The sequence below is a fragment of the Malaclemys terrapin genome, chromosome 22 (genome assembly GCF_027887155.1).
Source record: "Malaclemys terrapin pileata isolate rMalTer1 chromosome 22, rMalTer1.hap1, whole genome shotgun sequence".
Taxonomy (NCBI): Eukaryota; Metazoa; Chordata; order Testudines; family Emydidae; genus Malaclemys; species Malaclemys terrapin.
In genome coordinates, this window is record NC_071526.1 from 4,853,556 (window position 1) to 4,877,415 (window position 23,860).

The window sequence follows — 23,860 nt, forward strand, 5'->3', positions numbered from 1 at the left end:
AATTTCCTCCTGGGAGCCGGTGCAGGACTGGGGCCGTGGACTGTACATTGTTTGGGGGCAGGGTCTGTCCCGTATGATGTCTGTAAAGTATCTGGTTCAACAAGGCCTTGGTTTCTTTTGGTTCCGCGATGTTGCTGTGACACAAATCACACATAATAATCGAGGTCTAAGCGGGGGTTTCATGGATTCAGACTGGCCAGGAAAGACCGTTACATTATCTAGCCAGCCCTCCTGTATAACCCAGGCCAGAGAATTTCACCCGCTTACTCCTGGAATGAGCCCAATAATTGTGTTTGGCTAAAGCGTATCTCCCAGAAAGGCGTCTGGTCTCGATGGGAAGATTTCAAGAGCTGGAGAATCCACCACTCCCCATGGCAGTTTGTTCCAAGGCTCAGGCCTTGGCTACACTTGCGAGTTACAGCACAAGAAAGCCACGTACAGCGCTGTAACTCACTCCCCGTCCACACTGGCAAGGCACGTACAGGGCTGTATCTCCGCGGCTACAGCTGCTGGTACTCCACCTCCCTGAGAGGAATAAAGAGTATTGTGCTGCCACTGCTGCACTGCGGCACCAGTGTGGCCGCCCAATGCACTCTGATTGGCCTCCAGAAGTATTCGGCAGTATCCCACAATGCCTGTTCTAGCCACTCTGGTCATCAGTTCGAACTCTACTGCCCTGGCCTCAGGTGACCAACCGTCAGACCTGCCCTTTATATTCCCGAGAATTTTAAAAATCCCCTTCCTGTTTGCTCAGCCCGGCGTGGCGTGGAGTGCTATCAGCGAATCTTTCCAGGTGACCATGTCTCCACATGCCAAGCGAGCCCCAGTATGGAGCAATGGCGAGTTGCTGGACCTCATCAGTGTTTGGGGGGAGGAAGCTGTCCAGTCCCAGTTGTACTCCAGCCATAGGAATTACGACACCTTCGGGCAGATATCAAGGGCCATGATGGAAAGGGGCCATGACCGGGACACACTGCAGTGCAGGATTAAAGTGAAGGAGCTGCGGAATGCCTACCACAAAGCCCGCGAGGCAAACAGCCGCTCGGGTGCTCCCCCCTGCGACCTGCCGATTCTACAAAGAGCTGGACTTGGGGGTGACCCCATCTCCACTCCGAGCACCACCATGGACACTTCAGAGCGGGGGGAGGAGGAGGAGGAGGAAAGCGGGAGTGAGGGTGCTGGGGCCGGGGGAGACATCCCAGAATCCCTGGAGCCATGCAACCAGGAGCTCTTCTCGAGCCAGGAGGAAGGTAGCGAGTCGCAGCGGCCGGTACTTGGTGGAGAACAAACAGAAGAGCAGGTTCCCGGTAAGCGGCTTTTATTTTCGGGAAGTTTTTTTTTCGGGAAGGAATTTTTTCGGTGCAGGCTCTTTGGGAGAGGAGGGTTAGGGCTGCATGCATGCCTAGATGCGGAATAGTGCATTGATGTGGTCTATCATATCGCGGTAATCGGCCTCGGTAATCTCTTCGAAAGTCTCATCCAGAACGTGGGCAATGCGCTTGCGCAGGTTTCTTGGGAGAGCCACTGTGGTCCTTGTCCCAGTCAGGCTAACGTGTCCGTGCCACTGTGCTGCGAGGGGTGGGGGGACCATTGCTGCACACAGGCAAGCTGCATATGGGCCAGGGCGGAAGCCGCGTTGCAGTAGAAGACCCTCCCTTGCTTCCCAGGTCACCCTCAGCAGCAAGATATCGTCCAGGATAAACTCCTGTGGCAAATGTTGGGACAGTGTTCAGTGTAGGTGCCCCCTGCAGCTGTTGACTCTCCCCAAGGCACAGAAACCCAGAGGACAGTACAGCCCTGAAACAATCAGTCCCCCTTACTCACCATTTTGGGGCTCCTGTGGGTTATGTGCGCTCTCTTTGGTACAGGAAAATTATGCTATTGTGTAGACTGTGTGTGCCCTCCTTAAGTGCGGGGGAATCATTACTCTGTTTGGTATAAACAATGCTGCCTCTGTTAAGTGTTGCATTTTGCCTTTACAGACGCAACCTTGAGATCTCAGACGTCCGTGTTATCACCGGCTGAGAGATTGCAAAAACTCCGGAAGAGACCACGAAAAAGCAAAGAAGACACGCTGCACAAAGTGATGCATCAATCTCTTACAGAGAATCAAAAAGCACAGGAGTGGAGGGAGAGCGAAAGCAGGATCCGCCAAGAAAACGCAGCGCACCAGCGGCGAAGCACGGAGCACCGGCAGCAAAGCACGGATCGGCTGTTAAGCATCGTGGAGCACCAAGTGGACTCTATCCAGGCGCTCGTAGCCATGCAGGCGGAGCACTACCGCGCCCGTCCCCCCCTGCAACCCTTGTCCCAAAACTCTTTCCCTTGTGCTGCCATGTCACCTCCAACCCATTTTCCCCAACATCCGGGTTCTTACCACCACCAGCTGCCTCCAACACCTGTAGCTTCACCACCCAGCCTTGAAAACTACGACCCTTACCCACTGCACTCAACCCCCATCACCATGCAGTATAGCCATCCTGAAGTGCAGCCCTCATTGCACAGCACTCTAGACAGGCCATACGCAAATCTCTGATTGTACCATTCCCCACCCCACCCCCTTGCTCTTTCTGATTCCCAAGCAGTTGTGTTTCTTTCAATAAAGGGATTTTTTGGCTTTGAAAACAGTCTTTATTATTGCATAAAGTAAAAGATACCTTAGCCCAGGAAAGAAACAGGCACTGCAAGTCAGCTTAGCAAACACAGATTCCTACTAACATTGGAACCACTGCACTTCACTCCTGTGCAGGGCACCAGACATTACTGCTGGTTTTCAGCCTCAAATTGCTCCCTCAAGGCATCCCTAATCCTTGCAACCCAGTGCTGGGCCCCTCTAATAGCCCTGCTCTCTGGCTGTGCAAATTCAGCCTCCAGGTGTTGAACCTCGGAGGTCCATGCCTGAGTGAATCTTTCACCCTTCCCTTCACAAATATTATGGAGGGTCCAGCACGCAGATATAACCACGGGGATGCTGTTTTCGGCCAAGTCCAGCTTCCCATACAGAGATCGCCAGCAGCCCTTTAAACAGCCAAAGGCACACTCCACAGTCATTCGGCACCGGCTCAGCCTGTAGTTGAACTAGGGTTACCATACGTCCGGATTTTCCCGGACATGTCCGGCTTTTTGGGCTCCAAATCCCCGTCTGGGGGGAAAGCCCAAAAAGCTGGACATGTCCGGGAAAATCGGGGGGGCCAGGGGCCGGGCCGGGCCGGGGGCTTGGGGGCCGGGCCGGGCCGGCGGAGCGGGGCCGGGCCGGGGGCTCCGGGGCCGGCCGGCGGTGCGGTGCCTGGCTCGGGGGCTCCGGCGGGGACTCGGGGGCTCCGGCGGGGCCGGGCCCGGGGCTCGGGGACTCTGGCGGGGGCTCGGGGGCTCCGGTGGGGCCGGGCCCGGGGCTCGGGGACTCCGGCGGGGGCTCGGGGGCTCCGGCGGGGTCGGGCCAGGCCAGGCCGGGGGCTCGGGGGACGGGCCGGCCGGGCTGGGGACCGGCAGTGCGGTGCCGAGGGCCTGGGGGCCGGGCCGGGGACCGCAGTGCTGGGCGGGCCGGGGGTGGTGGGCCGGGGGCCGGGCCCGGGGCCAGCCTGGGCCACGCCTCCTCCCCCCACACTCCCCCTTACCTGCTTCAGGCTTCCCGCGACTCAAATGTTCGCGGGAAGCAGGGGAGGGGGCGGAGACTTTGGGGAGGGGGCGGAGTTGGGGCGGGGGCGGGCCTGTGGAGTGTCCTCCTTTGGGAGGCACAAAATATGGTAACCCTAAGTTGAACCATTCCTTGCTGCTGTCAAGGCTCCCTGTGTAGGGTTTCATGAGCCACAGCATTAACAGGTAAGCGGGGTCTCCAAGGATCACAATGGGCATTTCGACTTCTCCTACTGTGATCCTCCACTCTGGGAAAAAAGTCCTGGCCTGCAGGTTCCTGAACAGGCCAGTGTTTCGAAAGATGCGTGCATCATGCACCTTTCCAGGCCAGCCTGTGTTAATGTCAATGAAATGCCCACGGTGATCCACAAGCGCCTGGAGAACCATAGAGAAATACCCCTTCCGATTAACGTACTCGGATGCTAGGTGGGGTGGTGCCAGAATAGGAATGTGCGTCCCATCTATCGCCCCTCCACAGTTAGGGAACCCCATTTGTGCAAAGCCATCCACTATCTCCTGCACGTTACCCAGAGCCACGGTTCTTCTGAGTAGGATGCGATTAATGGCCCTGCAAACTTACATCAACACCATTCCAACAGTCAACTTTCCCACTCCAAACTGGTTAGCAACCAATCGGTAGCTGTCTGGAGTTGCCAGCTTCCATATTGCAATAGCCACCTGCTTCTCCACCGGCAGGGCAGCTCTCAATCTCGTGTCCTTGCGCCGCAGGGTGGGGGCGAGCTCCTCACACAGTCCCATGAAAGTGGCTTTTCTCATCCGAAAGTTCTGCAGCCACTGCTCATCACCCCAGACTTCCATGACAACCCACGGCGCCAGAATGGGAAGAGGTGCTCTGTGGGATAGATGTGGGATAGCTGCCCATAATGCACCCCTCCCAATGCCGCTGCAAGTGCTGCAAATGTGGCCACAACAGCGCGCTGGTGGCTGTCAGTGTGGACAGACTGCAGCGCTTTCCCTACTCAGCTGTACGAAGACAGGTTTAACTCCCAGCGCTGTACAGCTGCAAGTGTAGCCATACCCTCAGTGGCCCTCCCTGTTAAACAAGTAGGAAGCCACTTCTGAACATTTTGGCTTAGTTTTTAAATCTTTTTTATTTATTGACAACATCTAAAGTGGGGGCCCAAACGCACTGCTTTTCAGTCCCCGGAAATGCGAATGTCCTGGCTTCCATGGGCTTCAGCCAACCATTTTACTTTCATGCCATCCCTGCATGCGGGTCGCTATCCCTGGAGCCCGGTGCCCGGCGCCCGGCCTCACAATGTCATGGATGCTCGGTGGAATTTCCTTTCCTTTGAGAACCGTTTGGATGGCGGGGCGGGGGTGGGTGGGGGGGTTATCCCCTGGCCGTAGCAGTGGCAGAAACAAGCGTCTCAATAGAAATGTCAAACAAACAAAAAATTATTTGTTGATGGGGAGAAAACAAACCCAACAACCCACACCCCAGAGAAAGGCGGCGGCTCCCATTGCAGGCACAGCCCTGCCAGAAATGCTAATCCACATCTTTGGCACCGCTCAGCAGCACTGACTCAGGAGGCAGCCAGGGGGGGAATTGGAGGGATCCCTAAGAGGGGCTCGGGGGCTTCTTTACAGGGGACTTGTCTGGAAATGGCAGCCCTGATCTCTGACCCTCAGACCGGCTGGGGTAGAGCAGAGGTGCCTCTGTGTTTGGCACAGGGATGGAGAGCAAGGTTATTCGTAGGGACTCTCCCCCTGCAGAATGAATGGTATGTCTCTCAGGCAGGCAGCTAGCAGGCTGCTGGTACCCCAATGCATTGTGAGTGCAGTTCAGCCAGACAAGGAGATGTCTTAGTGCCTGTGCTGGGCCAGGGACTTTACTTGGGTTTCCTGCAGCTCCCAGCTCCCTGGGCAGCAGCTGGCTTCTGCATTTCACCCCCTTATGGTTCAGCAGCAGGATTGGCCCCTTCATTTCCCCCCACTGCATTTGGTAAGTGTTGGGGCTCTGGTTTGCCCTGGCTGGGGAGCTGCTGGGAGAATGAGGAAGGGGAGGAGTATTGAGGGATGGGATAGGCATTGTTCCAGGCTGTCAGAGGGGGCCCTGGTCAGTTTCACACCCAGGGAAAGGAGGTCTTTGCATGCTGCCGGCTTGGGGAATAAAGGCAAAGGAGGATGAAGAAACAGAGGGAGATAGATGTCAGGACATGGCTGACTCCAGATGGAGGGTGGCGGGGTTGGGGGTAGGACATGTGTTTGAAATGCAGGGAAATCAAACTTTCCAGTGGGTTAAAATCACAGAGGGCTGATGTTGCTTCCATCTTTGTGAGTATGTAGGACTGTAGCCCAGACACTATGTTCACCCAGGGGTTACAAATACCCCGGACCTAGGGAGAGGTAATTAATAGTTTTCAGGGAGTAAGGGGTCACAAATGGAAAACTGCTCCAGGGAAACGGCTGGTATTTCTTGTAATCTCTAATCAGCAGCGGCGAGTGTTGGACAGACCCAGGGCATGCCAGCGTAATGGCCGGGAGTTTTTTGTTTGGTAGCTGAATAATCCCTGGTTTCTGGTGTCTGTGCTGCTGTTTTTGTGATTATTACACCTGGCTTGAAAGGCGGCTCCAGAAGTGTGGTCACAGCTTGCAGTTGTAATGAGTCCTAGCAAGTCTCACCCTTAACAGCAGGTCAGGACGTGAGGATGAGTTAAACTGGGGGATCTGGTGTCAGGGAGCTGAGAACAGGCTGAGTGATTCCTTTCGACACACAAATATACTGTGTATGATTAAAAAGAATTACAAATAAGCAACTAACCCCCCAAACTCTAAACATTCACTCCAGATCCCTATCACCCCAACCCTCCATCTCTATCACCCAAGGTACCTACAACTCCCACCTATGGTCCCTATACCCCCCCAGTCCTAGTTCCTCATTACCCCAGAAATCACACCCAAGGCCTGATATTTCCCACCCATGAACCTCATATCCATCCTATCCTAATTCCCCATCACCCCCAAACCCACACCCCTATCACCCAAGGCCCCATGACCCCCATCCCAAATTCCCATACTCACCCCATCCTTGTTCCCCATCACCCTCATCACCCAAGGGTCCATGACTTCCACACTAGGTCCCCCTCACCTTACCCCAATTGCAGGTCACCATGCCTACCCTCTACTAGCTCCCCATCACCCCCATACCTCTATTGCCCCCATGACTCCCACCCCCAGTGTCCTCACCCCAGGTCCACCCTAGCCTTTCTGTCCCAGGCTTCCAGAAGGAAAACAGATTTCAACAGCTGTGGGAACAGAAATGGCTCCAGCAGTGCTGAGCTGTGTGTTGTGATGAGAGCTTGAATTCAGGGGGCTTTCTGGGCACCCCCAGATCTCCTAGCTAAAAAGCAGCACCGGGGTTTGTGGTTCCTGTAGCTACACCCTGCCCAGTGGTAAATGGTACGAGCATTCCTGGCTTCTTGCCTTTCCTCACAGGCGCTCTGGGAGCTGCGTGTGGAGGATGAGGCAGGCTACACAGAAATGATAGTTCCCTTTCCAAACGCTCACGGTTTCACCAGGGCAACGGCCTCTCTGCTGCCCTTGCCACTTGATTTTATCGGGTTTGCTCTGGAATACCCTGGCTCCAAGCCCCTGGCACCCAGGCCTAGCCTGTGTCTTCTGGCCACATGGGAATCTTCCAGACAGGAAGGCAAAGCTAAGAGGTCCAGTGTGTGTGGTTCCCCTTGAGGAGGTGGGTGCCTTGTCCCCTCTCATCCCCCAAGGAGTGGGCAGGGGGTGTGACCATGTGAACCTAGTGTGGCTCTAGGGGCACGGAGCTGGGATATTCACGCAGCTGCCCAGAGCCCCTGCATTGCTTCCCAGGACCTGCCTTCCCCTGCTAGCGCTGCTCTCTGGGCTGCCCCGAACCCTCCAACGCAGAGGGGGAAGTGCTTCGTGTACCGCTGGGGCCAGCCTGACCTGACATGTGGACATGCCCGGAGGTTTCCGGGGGTTCGTGTGATACTAAATGGAGAATGCCCATGCCCCACACCTCTGCCCCACAGCTCTGCCCCGCGCCACCTCCCCCAGCCACCAAGCTCCAAATATAAGGAAGGGCCTTTCAGAGAGCTGGGGGTGGGGTGGGGATTGCTCTTAGGTTCAGCCCCTCCCTTGCCTGCCAATTGAAAAGTTCCATGATCTCCCCATCCCCTGCTAGATTTTCCAAAGGCCACGTTCTGGCCCACGGTTTGGAGCTGAAGGACATGCTGATATGCAGGAATCTCTTCCACCAGCCGCTGAAATGCAGCTATCGCTGGGGTGGAGTGCGGCAGCCGTTGAACAGCGGTTTAGGTCAGGAAGGGGCGATGAAACCTAGCCGGGCTTGGTATAAATGATGGGAGTGATGCAGAGGAAGAGATGGGGTCATCACCCCACCCAGCAGGGAGATTCACGTATGGCCGGTGCTATTTCTGCAGCCATAAAAGCCCCGTCTGCCCCCAGCAAGTCCGGCTGATAAACTGGGAGCCAGAGCGGCCCTTAAATGCAAGTGGCCCACGCAACCCTACGGTCTTGCTCTGGGGCTAACCGCGCTCTGAGTCTCGCACTTGCTGATGTTCCTGGAGGCAGATGGCGAAAGGTGCGTGCGGCAGAGGGATAAGGAGGGTGCGGAGAAGCCTGGGGGGCCTCTGGGGGCAGGAGCAGGAGATGGGAGGCTGCGGAGGACGTGAGGTGGCAGCAGCAGTCGGAGCTGTTTTCCTCACGCCCCTGCCTTTAACTTCACAGCCTCCTGCTATGTGCCAGGGCAGCCAGTGAGTGAGAGAAGCGGGGGGTCTTGTCGCGGTGCTCAGGACTGTTCCGAACTAAGACCCGTCCACTGGGGATGGAATTCAAAGCTCAGCTGTTCGGACGCATTTCCTCCGTGGTTGGTAGCTCTCCCAAGCCCCGATGGGCCAGCTGCTGCTGTCAGTTACGTGCCACAGGGCAGTTCGGCCCTTAATTTCAGCTCTCCCGCGCGCATGCAAAACGCTGCTAACGTGGCCCCACTTACACTCCCTTGGAATTGGGCCCTGTGACTCTGTCTGGAGAGGGACAGACGGGGTGCCCCTGAAAAGGGCAGCAGGGTACTGTTTGTGGGAGGGCGAGGTCTCTGATCGCCCCAGGAGAGGAGCCCAGAATCTGGACCCACTGTGTGACCACAGCCGGGGATGCCCAGCAAGAGCCATTCGGACCTGATGAGTCACCGAGTGCTCGGGTCCCACCAGCAAACGGCCCGGGCGGGAGCAGGGGAGTGTGGACATAATCGAGAAGAGGATGGGAGGCCGTGACGGGACACACCCAGTTCGCTGCTGTACGCTGGATATTCAATTGCTGCTGAAATTCTCCTGCCAGGACTAAACTCGTAAAAAATACTAGCTGCTTCCAAGGAGCTCCAAGCTAGGGTCCACGCCTCCTGATTCCCCTGCTCTGTCCTCTAAAGCCCAGCGCCTCCTGGAGCACCTTGATCTAGTCTGCCTTGGTCCCCTGACAGGTGCCTTCTTTGGGTCCTGGCTTTGTTTAATCAATGGCTTGGGTCCCAAAATGCGCAATCATAGTCCTGATCCCATACGCACGCCAGGCTTTATTCTCTTCTCTGGGGGTTCGGTTGGGTCGGCGGAGCCTTGCTGAACAGCAGGGAAGGCTCTGTAATATCTGCCTGGAGGGGATGGTTCATGTGTCAGGGAATCCCGGAGCTGCTCACAGCCTTTGAGGGGGAGGAAACAGCTGGAGGCTCAGACAGGCCTGGGCAAGCAGGTCATTCCCTCCCGTGGGGAGTGAGACACATGTAAGACCTTGGAAAGGGAAGCGGTCACATCGCACAGGAGAGAATCTGCTGAGTGCAAAGGGTCCAGGAGGGGGAGTGATGACAAACAGCTGCATGCTCCGCTTGTGATGAGAGACTCCCAGGGGAGTCCCTGAGACACCAGCTGTGGGCACGTGCCCCAGGAAGCCATCCACTGGCTCCGTTCCCCAAAGGAATTAGCTGGGTGTTTGCATCTGCTCAGCCACAGAGGCAAATTGAGTCGCTTCCCCTCTGACGTCTGGGGTTTTTATTTCCTGGCGGGTGTTTGTGACTCTGAACGGAGGTTCTGAGGAGGCCAGCACCAGGCGAGAGAGGGGATTGGTTACTGGGTGGGGAGTAGAGGAGGTGGAAGAAGAGGGGATTGGCTGTGAGGGGAGGCCTGGGAAGGAAGTGGTTGCTTATTGGAGGGGAAGGGGTTGGTTGTATGTGGGAGGAACAGGGAGGCTGGTTCTTTGGGGGGTGGGGCTGGAGAGGAGTGGGTATTGGGAGGAGGCGTGTCTCCGGGAGGTGGAGCCAGAGGTGTGAGGTTAAGTGACTTGCCCAAGGTCCCACAGGGAGTCTGTGGCTGAGTCGGGAGCAGACCCTGATGCCCAGGCCTGTGTGCTAACTGGAGACACCTCTCCTGGTGCACCCTGGTCCTGCCTCCCTTGTCTCGGATCACCAGACTCAAGCGCAGGAGACACGCGGCTGAGAGGAATTCATCAGTGGCACCTCTCTGTGGCACCCTCACGGCTTCATGCTGTGGCGCAGTAACTGTCCTAGCCAAGGACAGCCAGCCAGAGCCCTCCCCTGAGCTCATGGTGCTGCTCCTGAACCAGCCACAAGAGGCTCCCGTGAGCTTCACTGGGCGGCTGTCTCTTGCAGATGGGTGGGGGGCCTGCTACCTTTGTAGGCAGTGCTCTGCATTTACTGCAAAATCCGTGCACTCCAAACAGGTCAGCTTGCCTGAGTTGCAGCCCAAAGCCAGCTCCCTGCCCTATAGATTAGTGGTTCTCAACCAAGGGTCCGGGGCCCCACGGGGGGCCCTGAGCAGGTTTCAGGGGGGCCGCCAAGCAGGGCCAGCATTAGACTTGCTGGGGCCCAGGGCAGAAAGCTGAAGCCTGTGCACATGGGGCTGAAGCCCGGGGCCCTGAGCTCCACCACCCGGGGCTGAAGTCAAAGCCTGAGCAATGTAGTTTCTCAGGAGCCCCTGCGGTGGGGACGCCAGGCATCATCCCTCGTTCCCCAGGGCATCGTGAGCAGACCACAGCCCTCTCGCAGGACAGGAGGGCTTGGCTGGAGATGTAATCCACTGGCCGCGCTCTGTATCCGCTGCACAGTGCTGTCCCCGATGGGGACGGTGCAGCAGTCTAGCCAGCGGAGTCTCAGGGAGCGGAATCAGTTGAGAATAAAATCAGGCCACAAAACCAGCTCCAAGCATCTGAGCGAAAAGGACTGTGGCAACCAGATCAAAGAGGCGTCAAGATCAAAGCCGGGCAGTGTGGCCTAGTGGGAGGAACTGGAGGTGGGGAGTGCGGGCACCAGAGCCCTGTGTGACTGGAAGGGAAGGGGGTCTCATGACTGAAGCCCTGGCTTGGAGTCTTCTCATGACTCTGCCATAGACTTCCTCTGCGACCGTGGCCGAGAGGCCCTGAGGGCTGTAGTGCGTTAGGAGGAGTTTGACACCCAGACGCCGTGTTCAGGATTTCTGGAGCCCTCGTGCCAGCGTGGCATTCCCCGCTCAGCCCTGCGGGATGCGTGCTCCTCAGCCCTGCATACGGCGGCCAGCGGGGTCCGAACTGTGCCGAGTCTGTGACTGTGGCACCAGCTTCTGGGTTTTCCCCCAAGCATTTCCTGGCTCTCCCGTGCTCAGGCAAGGGCTGCTCCGCACAGGCTCCAGGACTGAGCCCTGCAGGCTAGAGGAAAGCGACAGTCTCCAGCCGTGAGCCACATCCGAGGGCTGAAGAGCCGCTTTGGCCGGAAGGGAGCCTGCAGCCAGTCAAGACCGAAGCAGATTTAGAACATGAAAATGTGGGTGACCCGTGTATTACATAAAAGAAGAGTTTGTGCGGTCATCAAAGCAGCTAAGAAAGGTTACAGTAGGAGCTGTGTTATTTAGGGCTAAACCACCGTAATTACCTGCTATTAGATCAGCTGCCGTGAGACACTTCATAGGAGAAGTTTCTATTTACCTTCAGGGGCCATCAGAGCAAATCTTGATTTCACCTGTGTGTGTGTCACATTGTCTGAGTGTGTGGAGGGGTCTCACATCTCGGTGTCTGTGTGGGTCTCTCTCTGTCGCCCTCCCCACCCCCCATTATCTAGGGAAAGAATCCAAGGGCAGTCATGAAAGTTGACAGCAAACAAAAATTACCCAAGAAGCATGTAATAGTGATTCTCAATCCAGACAAGGGTTTCTCAATCCATCCCTGCTGCCAGCTCTCGAGGTGAGTGGGAGCTGTAGCTGGTTACCCTCAGCTGACTTTGGGCCTCGGGGCTCATTACTGTGATTGTAAAATGAATGAGGAGTCCTTGTGGCGCCTTAGAGAGTAACAGATTTATTTGAGCACAAGCTTTCGTGGGCTACAGCCCACTTCATCGGATGCACGCAGTGGAAAATACAATAGGAAGATATATATATATACACGGAGAACATGAACAAACAGGTGTTGCCATACCAACTCTAATGAGTCTAATTGATTAAAGTACTCCTCATTCTTTTTGCCGATACAGACTAACCCGGCTACCACTCTGATACTGTGATTGTGTAGATCTCTTAGGCAATCAGCAAGCAGGAGAGAGAGAGGAGAAGTGAAGGGGAAGAGAGAAGGAGGGAGTGGGAGAGTCCAGCTGTGAAGGGAGAAAGCAAAGGGGCTGAGTCTGACATCTCCTCTACTCTATGCTAATGGGAGAACTTGGGACAGGTTGGGAGAACTTGGGACCCTAAACAGGTGTGTTCAGGGTCACACCCTTACGTGGGGCACTGCAGATGGGCAGCCATGGCTCCCTGGATATATTCATTCCCTACGTGTAATGTTATTCTGCACTGTTAAACAATCGCTGTGTTCCACCCCAGAAGCGTCTGCATTTCAGAGACAGGAGAAGCGATTTTCTGTATCTACAACATACTATTTAGAAAGTGCTTTGGGCCCCTTCAGGACTGGACGGTGCTATAGAAATGTGGGTTTCTATTCTATAGAGGGGAGAACTTTTATAAAGCTCCCATCTCCTCTCTAACATCCATCCATCCCCATCAGCGTCAGTGGGCCAGTGGGCGGTCCAGATACTGCAGAGGCTTTTGGAGTGCGTCTAAGGGACGGTGGCACAGGAACAGGACACTTGGTGTCAGCTTGCGGAGCTCTTAAAGGCTGGCCTGTGAGTGCACATCCTCTGGGGGAGGGAGCCAGATGCTGACGCCTGTTTGGGGACTGTGGCTTATGGATAAATGCCACCTCTGAGGTACAACCCCCCCGCCCCCAGCTACTTCAAAAAAGGGACCATTCTGGAAAGCCAGGACAGGTAGCAAACCTAATGAACACGACAGCTGGAGAGAACGCAGGCCCCGTGCAGCTAGGGGATTTCCTGGGGCTCCATGGTCTTCCTCGGGGCAGTAGAAGGGAAGTGACCCGTGAAAGCACACGCCCACTGTTTGACTCAGGAAGGGGATCGACGTGTCCCATGCCCCGAGGCAGTGGGGGGCTGGAAGTCACCCCAGAGATCACAAGTCTTGCTAGGCTGCGCCAGCTCTCCGTACCTCATTATAGCAAGAGGCAGGCTGTGGAGAAGAGATGCCAAGAGGGATTTGGCCCTGGGGGAGCAGGGCGGGTTGGCTAGAAGTAGGGGGCCCTCTAGGGCTGCATGCAAATACAGTTGCTCTAGGTGTATCTGCCCCCAGCCAAAAATCTGCCAGGGGCCTATTTTTTCTAGGAACGATGCCTCAGGCAAGGCCTAGGTAGCTCAGCAAGGATGAGATTTAACCTTTGCTCCCAGTCCCTAGGCCTGTTTCTCCACTGCTTCCTGCCCCAAGAGAGGCAAACCCAGATCCTCAGCTGGCGTGAATCAGCGAAGCTCCTTTGAAGTCAGTCCCTACAACAATTTATACCAGCTGAGGACCTGGCCCGAAAGCTGGGGAGTGAAATGATTGGCTGAGGCCCAGGGCCAGTCAGATTGCAGCGGGGACTGGGGCAGGAATTCCATTGCCCGCTCTTCAGCCTTTGTTGCTGAATGATTGGGGTACTTGCACTGGGCTGGGATTTTTGAAAAGGGCTAAAGGAGGAACCCAACTCTGAAAAATCCCAACCTTAGTCTTTGCTCATCAGCTGAGATCTGGGGGCCCCTCCCCACCAGAGGTTAACAACCCAGCAAGAACCAAGGGAGCCATTTTCAAGCCGTGGCTGGCAAGGAAGGATGAGAAGGAAACACCAGTTGCCCCAGAGGAATTATTAAACATAAATCCCCACCTGCAGGCAGCCCACTCACTCTTGTCATTGGCGCACCGGGAACTACGTAATCTTTTCCGCTGTGGAAGGAGAGGAGGTTGGAAAGATGGCCTGTGTCCTCGAATGGGGAAGGTTATTAGAGATTGCAAAATTTGCTGTAAATTGACACCCCCGTCTTCTGGGTCCCCCCGCCCCGACCATCTCCTCAGTGGGTGCAAATCAGCACCTACTTGCATTGCTGAAGCCTGCTACACTGCTCTTCTTAGCCCTGCTAGCCTGGGTAAAGCTAGCGCAGGTCTGGCTACCTGAGCTCCCATCACAGCTTGGATGTTATGTAGGTCTGCACAGAGTTTACAGTCTAACATTTGTGCATGCACATATGCAGTGTGGTGTCCATAGGTGTTGGCATGTCCTTGTGGGAGTGCCAGCATCCATGTGTGTTTGCCTGTGTGCACAAGCACATGTGTGTGTGCATACCTGTATTTGTGTGTGTGTGCTCGTTTTTGTGTGTGTGGAGTGTTATGTTGCATTGCACAAGCAAGTGTTTGTAGGCATGTGTTTTCATGTGTGCTAGTGTAAATGTTGCTTGTGTTTGTACACCTCTTTGTTTTGCATGGGTGTGCATGTGTTACTATGCAGACACACTTTGCACGTGGACGTGTTGAGGTTTAGGGTGTGTATATTTGTGTGTGTAAATATACACTGGACCCTCGCTAGAACACGGGATTTGGGATCCATGCGCGGTACCGCATGGTCGGTTCTAGCGAGGGTCGGATATATCTAAGTTTTTGTGCAGTAGGGGTGTATACATATTAATAAATGTGAACATCTGAGTTTGTTAGCTGTGTGTGTATAGACCCAAGTGTTTGGCTGTGAATGCCCGTGTGTGTGTTTGTGGGTGTATGGGTGTGTGTGTGAGGGGTTATCATCTTGTTCTTTGCTCTACATATCCATATGATGTGTTCATCATGGAGTGCCCTGTGCGTAGCGTCCAGGGACAGCTGCCCAGGCTGCCTTCGCTCAGGAAACGCTCAGGTGTGGCCGTTACCTCTCCCTCCTCACCACCTTACAACACCCGCACAGAGCTTCTTGTGTGTGCAATCCGGCAGAGTCCTTTTGCCTTGCAGGGCTTAATAATCTCTCATTTCCCCAAAATAAACTGTAATACCGCTGGTGACTTCTCTGAGTGCTCCCAGACGGTGATGGCAGTGGTGGATCCAATCAGCATGCAGGCTGGCAGGCAGGAGTGTTGCTGGAAGGGCTAACGTGGAGCAATACGAGCAGCTGGCAATTGCAGAGTTGTCGCTATGGAGCGTTTGCTGGGACTGGGTCCAGTCCATGTTTAAATGTCCCAAGCGATGCGGTTGTGGCTCCTTTTCTTGAGATGACGTCACACCCACCAAGATCTCACTGCCAGGTGATTTTCCTGATATTCAGCCTAGACTGTATCATTCCGAAGGGACTCTTGTCTTCGTGGCAATCCCATCATCTCCGGTGTGGTTACCTGTAGCACCTACTGTAACGAGAACTGAGAGATGTTAGCGGTAAATCTATTCCCTCTCTAGATTCCCAGTTTATTTCCTTTGGACATTTAGCAGCGCTTTGTGGGCACTGTTTCTCTAGCATAGTTAAGGCAAGACCAAGGGTCGTGGTGGATTCTCCATCAGTGACAATTGTTAAATCAAGACGGGATGTTTTTCTAAAAGATCCACTCTGGGAATTATTCTGGGGCAGTTCTCTGGCCTGTGTGGTACAGGAGTCAGGTTAGAGGATCACAATGGTTCTTCCTGGGCCTTGGAATCCATGAACCTTCCCATAATAAGTAAAATTTCTAGTTTACTGATTTCCCAAAGCACTGAGCCCTCAGCAGCTCCCATGGCAATTACCAATGTCCTGCAGCAGGTCCGTCGGGGCACTGGTGGGGATGGGCCAGGGCAGCACACCCAGGTTGGTGACACCCATTGACTTCAGTGGGAGTTACTCATCTCTGGAAGGAGAGTCAGGAACAGGCCCAGGACTTTGGTTGTTCCAAAGAGGCGCCTCTGCTCGGGTTTTACTCTGAGCCCAGTGCATGCTGGGAGTTTTGTCAGTGCTGCGAGGTTACCCAGGCTGTGCAGACACGACCGATAACGCTCACGCTTGACCCTCCCTGTGAAGTCAGTGCTTTCGTTTGAAGCGCTCCCGATGTCAGGAGACGCTGCCCTTGGGCAGCTCACATAAAGCATAGTCTTCAATTTCCCCGGCTGTAAAATGAGAGTCGCATGTCTCTGTGTGCCCGTTAGGAGGCCCTGTTTTCAGTTGCTTATAACTTGGCCAAACTTTCCCGATTCCGGCTGAAATTCCCCCTGCTAGTTATCTGCCTCTGGATGAGTTTGGTTGGAAATTTTCAGCAAAAATAGCTTAGCAACTTCCAAGAATGAGCTCAGGGAATAATACGTTGTTTGGCCCATGCTAAAATTCTTCCAACCGCTTTGTTGAGAAGCTCGAGTAGGGGCTTGGCGTGGGGACAGGGGTGGGGGTGGGGGCAGGCGGGAAAGGTCACCTGATGTCAAGTGTTCCTGGGAAAAACCACCCACATTTGGCCACGTTGTAAACCTTTGAAAAAATCAGTTTGCACATGCTCAGTAGAGACTTGTTAGCAAGGCCGTCCTTACTCAAACGCAAAGTGTGCAGCTGTGTAGGGGATGCGGGGTGCTCATGGGAAGGGGTGGAGTTGGGGAAGGGGTTGGAATGGGGGTGGGGAAGGTGCAGAGTTGGGGCGGGGAAGGGGAAGGGGCGGAGTTGGGGTGGGGCCGGGGCCCCCGTGGAGTGTCCTCTTTTTTCAGTGTTGAAATATGGTAACCCTATGGGCCTGCACTCACCGGCAGTGGGAAGTGCAGCGGCCTGGCCCCAGCTGCGCTTCCAGTGGGTGCTGGTGGGTGGTTCCCCCCACCTCCCAAGCCAGCCCCGCCCCCCCATGCAGAGGCCTGTCCCCCCCTCCACGGGGGGCTGTGTAGGGCCCCAGAATAGCTAGGGATGGCCCTGCTTGTTAGAGTCTGGCTGCTAAATTCTCTGAAGATCCCAGCTGCACCAGGCCAGGGTTTTGCTTGCAGTTGCTGCTTCTGGCTTCTCCAGGCCAGTGTGGGGAGAGGCACAGAAACTGAGAGCAGGGCGACTGTCTCTCCTGGGCTCGTGATGCCCTCGGTGTTGGCACCCAGGAAGCCTGGAGGAGGAGACAGCCTGACACAAATGCAGATGGGACAAGAGCTAGACCTAGAGATTGGGGGAGGGAATAGATCGGGACAAGAATGGAGAGACTGGGATTGGCTGGGCAAGGAGATTGGGGAGGGATGAGTCGGGTTCAGAGGAGGCTTGGACAAGGAGCCAGAGAAGGGGGAGGGAGAGACAGGATGGGTATAGGGACAGCTTGGAGGGAGTGGGGCAGAAGGTTTTTGGGGTGTCAGATTGGGAGGAACAGAGGCAAAAGGGTCTGTGACCACTAGACACATTCCTCTCTTGAGCCTGAAATGGAACCCAAGACTCCCGAGTCTCACCATTCCTCTGCTGTTAGCACATAACTGTGAAGCCCACTGGCAAAGAATGTGTATCGTCGCCCTCTAGTGGCTGGTCTGCTGAGAGGATGACAAACTACTACTGGGGTCAGTGACTCTGTTAGCATGGGTGGCCTAGGAATGGTTGGCGGCATTGGGCGAAAGGATGCTGTCATGGTTAAGGCAGTTGAATGCTGCCCCGGATTCTATCTCTGCCTCGGCCACAGAGTTCCCATGGGATGCTGGGGAAGTTACCGCTCCCCATTTTCTGGGGGCCTGACTTGCGAGTTTGGGGTCTGGTTTGCAGCAGTGCTGAGCACCCACAGCTGCAGCTAAGGTCAGTCAGAGCTGTGCTTTATAAACAGCTATAGAAGGCGAAGGACTGCGAAAAAAATCAGGTTTAGCTATCTCAATCTGGGCACCCAAAAGCAGGGGTCATTAATCTCTGGGCCTCAGCTCTCCATCTGTAAAATGGGGATAATACCCTTGCTCAGCCCCACAGAAAAGCCCAGGAGGAGCTTAATGCGTCTGTATTCAGAGCAGGGTTTGAATACTGTGCAGTAAATGAGGCCTGGGCCACACACTGACCAGTTAGGATAAAACAAAATATTAACAAGCCGTCGTCCTCCCTGTGCACTGAGAAAATGAGAAAAGCTCTGTGGAAAAACTAGTATGTGCCCATGTAACTAAGGTGTGTATTGTAACGCCGACAGATTGAACCGGGGACCTCTGGAGCGTAATGCGTGAGCGTCTACCGCATGAACTAAAAGCCAACTGGCTCTTAGCTAAGGCCCTCGAGCCGACGCATTTTATCTCTAGCTTTAAGTGGTCCTGGTGCCAGAACATCACACCCAGGAGGTGTGTGTTACACATAGGCACAAGGAGGCTTAATTGACTTTGCAGCCATCATGTTCTTTTAAAGTCGTTTTTTTTGTTTGTAACTATTATGAAAATGGAGGGCAGAGCCTTTTCCTCTCAAGGTCACCAGTTTGATCCTACACAGCAACTCCGGGAAAGGTTGTCTGTTGCTAGGGCGATGAGCCTGGTATCTCTACTTTGGTAGATAGAGAGATTGCCTCATTAAAGAGCAAGTCCAAACTCATTTGAGCACTTTTTCCGTTTGTCCTTGAAATTCTCGGGGAAGCTGAAAGAGTTAGAGGTCCGAGAATGCATAAGCCAGTGTCGTTACCCTAAAGCAGTGCATTTCAATCTGTGGTGCATGGGCCCCCGGGAGTCTGCAGACTGTCTAGGGGTCTGCGAAAGGTTGTTGTTCCCGTACAACACTTTCTCCCTGTGGTCCATGGATCCCTGGGGGTCCACAGACTATATCTAAGGTTTCCAAAGGGGTCCACACCTCTAGTCGAAATGTTTTAGGGATCCGCAAAGGAGAAAAGATTGAAAACAACCACCCTGGAGCAGAACTTGGTCTGATTGTGTTTTGACCACTTCAACCAAAAGCGACAGTTTATAAAAACCAAACCCAAATCCTGTCTGGAGAGGCAGAAGTTTTCACGTGGGTACTGAAAATGCTGGGGCTGAACTTTGCTATCCTCACACAGCCGGTGACTCACAGGACAATATCACATTGTTCATTTATCTGACTAGCCTCAATGTGCAGCCCACAGATCTCAGAAGAAATCTCTCTCTCTCGTTGGGCTTCAGGGAACGCGGGCTGCAAATTGAGCTCATTAGAGTCTCCCATTTTAAGCGGCTTCATTCTGACTGTTTGTGTTGGACTGAAGTTTGAATACAAGCCTTTAACTGCCCCCCTCCCAATTGTATCTCTTGTGCGAGTGAGATAGACTGCACGGTGCTTCTCCGACAAAGGGGAGCTGTTACATTCAGTCTAGATAAATGGCTTTCACCTTTCCAGACTGCTGTACCCCTTTCCGGAGGCTGATTTGTCTTGCGTAACCCCAAGTTTCACCTCATTTAAAAACTACTTGCTTACAAAATCAGACATAAAAACACAAAAGTGTCCCAGCCACACTATTGCTGACTTTTGTATTTTTACCATATAATTATAAAATAAATCAATTGGAATATAAATGTTGTACTTACCTTGCAGTGTATAGTACATAGAGCAGTATAAACAAGTCATTGTCTGCATGAAGTTTTAGTTTGTACTGACTTCGCTCGTGCTTTTTATGTAGCCTGTTGTAAAACTAGGCCAATCTCTAGATGAGTTGATGGACCCCCTAGAAGACCTCTGCGTACCCCTAGGGGTCCACGTACCCCTGGTTGAGAACCACTGGTCTAGATTACATGAGACTCTCCGCTTTCATTTAAAAAACGAGGACATTTCTAGCCCTCATGGTTGCAGAGAAAACCCTGATAATGTAAACCCAGCTTTCTTCCCCTCCAGTGAGAGCCCTAACCCCGAGGCCAGAGTCATTCTCATGCTCGCCTTCTGGCCCAAGAACTAGTCAAGTATTTTATACACAGTGGAACAGCTTCAACAGGAAAGCCTGAGAGAGCCCCCCCCACCCCAGCATAGCCAGTAGCCTGGCGTCTAGGGCAGTCATGGAGGATGTAGGAGCCTTGGGTTTAAGTCCCTGCTCCAGAGCTGCAATTGAAACTTGCCCCTCCCACACCCAGGTGAGTGCCCTAACAGCTGGGCTCCTGGGTGTGAAGGCAGCAGCAGCCCGGCCTCCTGGGGCTGTGAGAATCTCGCCTCTCCTGTCCTTTTAGTAAAAAAAAAATGCCCCAAAACGAAACATTTCGGGCCGAACGAACACAGTTTTTCTGGCTTTTTCGATTTGTCAAAAATCCTGAAAACTGCTGGTTTTGGTTCGACCCGAAACCGGAAAAAACTTTCCTGATTTTTTCCGGAACTTCCAGCAACCTGAAAACTCAGTTTCTCGCTCAGCTCTGCGCAGGTCCGTATTGGGAAAAATCACATGATCTGTCCGCGACTCAGTTTCCTCCTCTATATCACGGCAATGATACTTACCTGGCCGGGGTGTGGCAAAGGTTAATTAAGTGCATAGGATGGTCGCTAAGGTGCTTGGAAGAGAAGCAATACTGGCGAAAGGCACATCCCTACGGAGCGTTAATAGTGGGGGGATTTTAGGGATTATTCTTCACCTGGGGCAGACCCTGATGCACGGTTCTTATTCCCTTGTAGTCAGGGCCGGCTTTAGGACCTGCGGGGCCCGATTCGAATACCCGGCGGCGGTCCGGGTCTTCGGCAGCACTTCGGCCGCTGGGGGTCCGCTCCGTGTCTTCCGCGGCACAGAAGGACCCCCCGCCGCCGAAATGCTGCCAAAGACCCAGAGCGGACCTGCCGCCGCTGCAGTGCGGCCGAAGACCCGGAGTGGACTGCCGCTGGGTGAGTAAAAAAACCTAAAAATTTAAAAAGGCGCCTAAGGTGTGGGGCCCTCTTAGCACGGGGCCCGATTTCGGGGTATCGGTGGAATCGGCCTAAAGCCAGCCCTGCCTGTCGTACCAGGCTGCCGTGGAAGTGCTCATACCTTAGACTGTGTCTACACTTGGAGCTGGGGCTGTGATTCGCAACTCATGTAGACATACTGGTACAGTGTAGCCAGGGGAGCCCGGGGGGTGGCTTGGGCTAGCCGCTCTTGTACATATTCAGGGGTTGGGGCAGGTTACAGGTATGTAGTTGGGCTGTGCTCCTGCAGCTAGCCAGTTGTTTTTAGCGGTACATCTACACGAGCAGGGAATCATACCCCCAGCGCCCAGCACAGACGTGGCCCGAGAGAGCCAGCGAGGAAACAGAGTCTCGCCAGCCAAGCCAGGAAGAGCCACTTAGCTCCCGGCTGCGACCTTGTTACCGGAACAGTAACACGATCAGTGAGACGCCTGGGCTGCCGGCCCAGCACCTTTCACCAGGGCTGGATTCACGGTAAGGAGGAAACACAATTACTCTGTGCTGAGACGTTAAATCAAGGCCTGGGGAATGTCAGTCGCTCTGATTGAATGAGAGTCAGTTCCCATCAAGCGTCCAGGCCAGTTCTAATGTAAACGAAGCCGACAACGAGAGCAGCAGGCTCTGCGGCTGCCCGTCCAGTGCCAGGCTTGAGCCACCCAGGGTATTTTTTAACGCAGCTTTTGTCACGACTGTGATTACTCACCAATGGTGTCTCTTTTAGTCGCTCTCTCCCACACGCCTGCATGCGCTGCCCACAGAGTGCAGACTTACAGAGACGGGTACACACACAGGGGCACGCATGCTGCTCAGACACACGCATTTAGTCCAGTGACTGTACACACCGCCACACAGGGTATGGGCACACACCTCTGCCCACCTGCATGCAGCTCTACTGTCCTGACACACGCTCACAGATCAGACACATGCGAAGTCTGGCACACAGCTATGTACACCGAGCTCACGACTGCATGCACACACCACTTCTCACATGCAGAACCAGCCTCACAAGCATACACTGGCGTGCACAAACACATTCACCTACATTGAGCCAGATCCGCAGTGGAGTTGTGCTGATTTATGCCAGCTGAGAGTCTTCCTGTACAGCCACACATGGACATGCTCCCAGCTGTGTTCCCCTGCATGCATGTGTTCTCATGCAGGAATTGCTGTAGGGAGACGAGGGGAGAAGAAACCACTTGTCCTTGCAGTCCCTGCAGAGCATGGAGAGGCTTGGAGAAAGGGGTGTTTCTCCCCCACCCCAGGCACTGAGCCACCCATGCTGGCCACAGCTTCACTGCCGTAGTTACTCTAGCTAGGTTAAAACTGGCTCCGGATGTCTACGCGTGCTACCGTCTCACCTCCGAGTCAGTGACTCCCCTTAGCTATCTGCAGAACAGGGATGCTCTGGGTAGCACTAGGACGCACTCCCACATCCGCACCCCTTGACCTTGGTCAGGAGACTGCGCTCAAGTCACCGTGGCCCTTCCAGCCCATGTCCTCTCTGCTCAGATTGACACCCGAGGTGCTGCTAACACTGGTGACCTCCACCAGCTCCTCTCTCACAAGCCACCAGGCCTCAGAGAGCAACAGCTTGCAGCTTCTATGATTGGGGCTGGCTTTGAGCCAGTGACCTATTGGCAACAGCTTCCACAGCTAAAGGCTAGTTCCCTAAATTGTGCCTTCCTGTCCCTGGGCTAACGTTGGATAGGTCTGGTAGGCAGGAACAGGACAGGCCTCCAGGAAACAGTGGGTTTCCCACCATTTCCTCCCTGGTTCCCCCAAAGCTCTCAAGGCTCTAGCATCTCATTGCAGGATACAGTTGAGTCCTATTGAGGTCAGTAAGTGTTGCTTGTACCCTTTGGTGGGAGGATTGGGCCCCAGTGGGTATCTAGGATCTGGATCAGGCCCTTCGCTCCTTCTTCACTTAGGGTGAGATTCAGAGAGGCAACACAAGCCCTATGCACCAAACCCCGATAGGCTGAAGTGGGTCTTATGTGGTGCCCAGGCCTGGTAAATTTCACCACTAGGGAGTGACTCCTTGGTATTATGCGTTCACGTAGTGATAGTGCTTTCCAGTCACGCTGTTCCCTGAGCCACCGTGCGGCTTCTTTGCATGCGCTGTGTTGGTCACTTGTGCACGCATGTCGTGAATGAGATGTATTTGTGTGGACAACATGCACAAGCATGGTAGCTGTGTGTGCAAATTAAGTATGCACTGGCATCCCCTAACCTGTCTGGAAAATAAGGATCCAGTTTATTGAAGTGTTAAAGGCGAGTCAAGTTTGGTGATGAGCTCAGGTGATGGACACCCGTGTGAACATTTTAACACTTTATACCCAGTGGCCCTGCCCTCAGAGGTGGGTTCTGAATCAGATGCTTCTTTCTTTGTTTCCCATTATAAAGAATAATAAAAAAGGGCACCAATCTGAAACCCTAGGCACCCTGGATGTAAATGACACCCCTCCACACACACACAGATAACTAGCAGCTTAATCCCTCCCACAGCTGACAATACCCCACCCCCAGTAAAACTCTCTCCCTCACACTGCCCTGGGTTCCCAGCACCCCCCGCCCCTGCTGCAAAAGCCCAAGGAACCAGCTGAATCTTGCAGTATGTCATGAAGGTCCACAGAGCAGGGTGGGCAAGGATGGGGCTGTCCCTCACGAGAGAAGCATTTGACGCCTGGTCTTTCCCTGTATTGCATGTGCTGGTTTCAGACCAAGCGTGGTTTGCAGGAGGGACTTTCCGACAGCCTGAGCCTGAAGCACAAACCTGTTTAGTTTGCATGTTGTCACTGATCATTTTTCTTACAGCGTTTGCTTGTTCTCCAATAGATTTGTATATAAACAAGAAGCTTGGCTTTTTCCCCAGCGCCACGTCCCTTCCCACTCGCTCCCGCTGGGAAATCAAAGAACGCCTGAGTTGAGATAGCATATTTGCTTCCATTTTTTTCTGCCCTGTTCCTAGCCAGCCCCCAGGAAGCTGGTTATTTTCTCTCTCCATCTTCCTGAAAGCACGCGCTGGGTTTGTTTCTAGGGGGCTCTTCATGGACACACATTTGCTCAAAACAGTTAGTAGGTTGCT

General features: G+C 54.1%; 1 long non-coding RNA gene across 1 annotated transcript in view; it reads left to right on the forward strand.

Annotated features, from left to right (window-relative positions):
- The first annotated feature begins 5,454 nt into the window (after window positions 1-5,454).
- LOC128827857 (uncharacterized) overlaps window positions 5,455-23,860 on the forward strand; it is a 54,445-nt gene continuing 36,039 nt past the window's right edge. Inside the window, exon 1 of the long non-coding RNA XR_008443111.1 lies at window positions 5,455-5,599. This is a non-coding gene — a long non-coding RNA (uncharacterized LOC128827857). The remainder of the gene's footprint in view (window positions 5,600-23,860) is intronic.